At 58.5% G+C, this 3,738-nt stretch overlaps 1 pseudogene; it reads left to right on the forward strand.

The window, feature by feature from the left end:
• Positions 1-3,738, forward strand: part of LOC114923619 — a 12,393-nt pseudogene that overhangs the window by 5,992 nt on the left and 2,663 nt on the right.

Consider the following 3,738-nt stretch of genomic DNA (forward strand, 5'->3'; position numbering starts at 1 on the left):
CCCTCCCCAGGCAGTTCCTGTTTGTGGCCACTTTCTCCACCTTCCTGCTTTGCTGCGTGGAGTATGACGTTCTCTTCGCCAACCGGCCCGTCAATCACACCCACCAGGGAGGAGGTGGAAGTTTTGGGCCCGATCGCAGCAAGGTTACGCTCCCGGATGCTATCCTGCCCGCTGCCGAGTGTGCTCAAAGGTACGTAGCGGTCCGGAAAGATCCGTGCCTCTCCCCCCCCCCCTAGTTCTTAGCAGGAGCCCAAGCGGGTATCGGCCGCTGTGGTGGGACGTTGTCACCGGTGGGGGGGGGAGGGAAACTTTGCCACCCCCTTCTCAGCCTGGCCGAGAGACGTATCTCGGGTCAAGATACGACTACCTCGGGACGGGGAGTCTCGCCTTTTGCGGCTCGCCGATCTCTCCCCGGGTGTCGTGGAGGGTGCGAATCGGGGCGAAATCCGCACCAAATCAGCTTCGCATCGTGCCCGCTAGTCCTCGGCTTAACGACGGTTCGTTTAGTGGCCGAGGTTACGACGGGACTTGGCGATCTCCTCGGTTCGGCAGAATGCTCTTCCGCTCTGGTTTCTCGGTCAAGGTAGACTGCCTCGGGATGTGGAGTCTCTCTTTTCCAGTTGTGGCTGAGCCCCAATGCGGCCTAGTCCTCAACGTAACGACGGTTCGTTTAGCGGCCGACGTTGTGACGGGACTTGGCGATTTCCTTCCCAGTGAAAGCCCGTCCACTCTGGCTTCTGGGTCAAGGTAGACTGCCTCGGGATGTGGAGTCTCTCTTTTCCGGCTGTGGCTGAGCCCCAATGCGGACTAGTCCTCAACGTAACGACGGTTCGTTTAGTGACGTACGTTACGACGGGACTTGGCGATCTCTTTCCCAGTCCGGCAGAAAGCTCTTCTGCTCTGGTTTCTCGGTCAAGGTAGACTGCCTCGGGATGTGGTCTCTCTTTTCTGGCTGTGGCTGAGTCCCAGTGCGGCCTAATCCTCAATGTAACAACGGTTCATTTAGTGACCGACGTTATGACGGGACTTGGCAATCTTCTTCCCAGTCCGGGAAGGTCAAGGTAGTTTCTCGGTCAAGGTAGACTGCCTCAGGATGTGGAGTCTCTCTTTTCCGGCTGTGGCTGAGCCCCGATGCGGCCTAGTCCTGGGTTTACGACGGTTTGTTTAGCGACCGTTGGAAGTGGCAACGGCAACTTTTGGGGGAAAAAATGGCCCGTTTTTCACGCAATCAAAACGCGATCGAAAGGTTCTTGGCAACTGGTTCTCGCTTAACGACCGCTGCGGTCGTCCCCTTTTGCGACCTTCCCGCCGAGAGAACTCAAGGGGGAAGCCAGTGTGCCTAACCTTAACAACACACACGCGGCAAGGGAAGAAGACCAAATTCGCTTCACAAAGGCCTCTGGTTCAGCGCAGAAATGCGGCGCTCGGCGGCGGTCGTAAAGGCGAGGACGGCCTGTCCTTTGTCCAGTTTGCGGCCAGGTTAGGCCCCTGCCGTTCCTGGGCAAAGAGCCTGGAGCTGCCGCCTCCGAGGCCGGAGTTCAACCGGTGGAGAGCGAGCCTGCACCCCCCCCCACCCCCCACTCCGCCACCTGCCGTTCCGGGAGTCGGTCCAAGCCGCCCCCGGCGACCTCGTAGCGCAGGGCTTTCCGAGTACCAGGGGGGATTCCTGGAAAGGCATTCCCCTCTCGACGTGCGTTGTGTGTGTCTGTTTGTGTGCAACCGGAGAGGCCTTGCACAACCCGCGGCTGTTTTTTCCTCCCCCTCCCCTTTTCCCCCCCCACCCCCCTGCCAGGATCCAGGCCAGCCACGGGGTCATCTTCCTGTTGGTGATGGCTGCCACGTTCTGGCTGTACCGACTGGTCAAGATGTTCTTCAGCCTGATGGGTTACTGGGAGATCCGCTCCTTTTACACCAAGGCGCTCAAGATCCCCTCGGTAAGTGCACGGGGGTGGGGTGGGGGTGGGTCCTCCGGGCCTGGGGTGCGGCGTCCTGGCGGCGTCGCCCCCCCCCCCGTAGATGGGCCATACGGCGCAGCCCGGATTGATTCCTTCCAGGAAGGGCTTTTGAGGCCTTGCAGTTCCCTGGTACGGGGTCTCCTGCTCAGGCAGGGGGTGGGGGTGGACTAGATGACCTCCTGGATCCCTTCCAGCTCTTTGATTCTGTAAGGGTCTCCTGCTCGAGCAGGGGGTTGGGCTAGATGACCTCCAGGGTCCCTTCCAACTCTGCTATCCTGTAAGGTTCTCCTGCTCAGGCGGGAGGCTGGACTGGATGACCTCCGTGGTCCCTTCCAGCTCTTTGATTCTGTAAGGGTCTCCTGCTTGAGCAGGGGGTTGGAGTAGACGACCTCTAGGGTCCCTTCCAACTTTGCTATTCTGTAAGGTTCTTCTGCTTGAGCAGGGGGTTGGACTAGATGACCTCCAGGATCCCTTCCAACTCTGCTATTCTGTAAGGGTCTCCTGCTCGAGCAGGGGGCTGGACTGGATGACCTCCAGGATCCCTTCCAGCTCTTTGATTCCGTAAGGGTTTCCTCCTTGAGCACGGGGTTGGACTGGATAACCTCTGAGGTCCCTTCCAGCTCTTCTGATTCTGGAAGGGTCTCCTGTTCGAGCAGGGGGTTGGACTAGATGACCTCCAGGATCCCTTCCAACTCTGCTATTCTGTAAGTCTCCTGCTTGAGCAGGGGGTTGGACTGGATGACCTCCGGGGTGCCTTCTAATTCTGTGATTCTGGAAGTATCTCCTGCTTATGCAGCGGGTTGGTCTAGAGGACCTCCAAGGTCCCCTCCAACTCTATGATTCTGTGATTTTGGAAGAGTCTCCTTGGAGGTCATCTAGTCCAACCCCTTGCTCGAGCAGGAGACCCTTCCAGAATCATAGAATGACAGAGCTGGAAGGGACCTCGGGAGTCATCTAGTCCAACCCCCTGCTCGAGCAGGAGACCTTTCCAGAATCATAGAATATCAGAGTAGAAAGGGACTCCGGAGATCATCTAGTCCAACCCCCTGCTGGAGCAGGAGACTGTCACAGAATGACAGAGTTGGAAGGGACCTTGGAGGTCATCTAGTCCAACCCCCTGCTCGAGCAGGAGACCCTTCTAGAATCATAGAATATCAGAGTAGGAAGGGACCTCGGGGGTCATCTAGTCCAGCCCCCTGTTCGAGCAGGAACCCTTCCAGAATCGTAGAATATCACAGTTGGAAGGGACCTCAGAGGTCATCTAGTCCAACCCCCTGCTTGAGCAGGAGGCCCTTGCAGAATCGTAGAAGATCAGAGCTGGAAGGGACCTCGGAGGGTCATCTAGTCCAACCCCCTGCTCGAGCAGGAGACCCTTCCAGAATCCCAGAGTTGGAAGGGACTTTGGAGGTCATCTAGTCCAGCCCTTGACCATTTCAGACCGGCGGCTGTCCAGTCTCTTCTTAAAAAACCCCCCGCGATGAAGCCGTCACCCCTTCTGGTGGCACGCGGTTCCCCTGGCTAACTGGACCTCGCGGTTCGGACGTCTCTCCTCCGTTCCAGCTTGCTCCTCTCCGCCGTTCCTTGCCCCCCCTCTTTTTCGGCGAACCCTCTCTAATGCCGGTTCGCTGCTCCCTTCTTCCCTCGCCCTAGACCTTCTTTCCCGCAAACTAGACATACCCGTGGTTTGATGTCCGGCTCTCCCTTCTCGGCAGGCGCAGCTCTGCAACTGCAGCTGGCAGGAGGTGCAGGCCCGCCTGATCTGCCTGCAGCGGGAGCAGCCGCT

The sequence above is a fragment of the Protobothrops mucrosquamatus genome, unplaced genomic scaffold (assembly GCF_001527695.2).
Source record: "Protobothrops mucrosquamatus isolate PMUCROS unplaced genomic scaffold, P.Mucros_1.0 scaffold5120, whole genome shotgun sequence".
NCBI lineage: Eukaryota > Metazoa > Chordata > Lepidosauria > Squamata > Viperidae > Protobothrops > Protobothrops mucrosquamatus.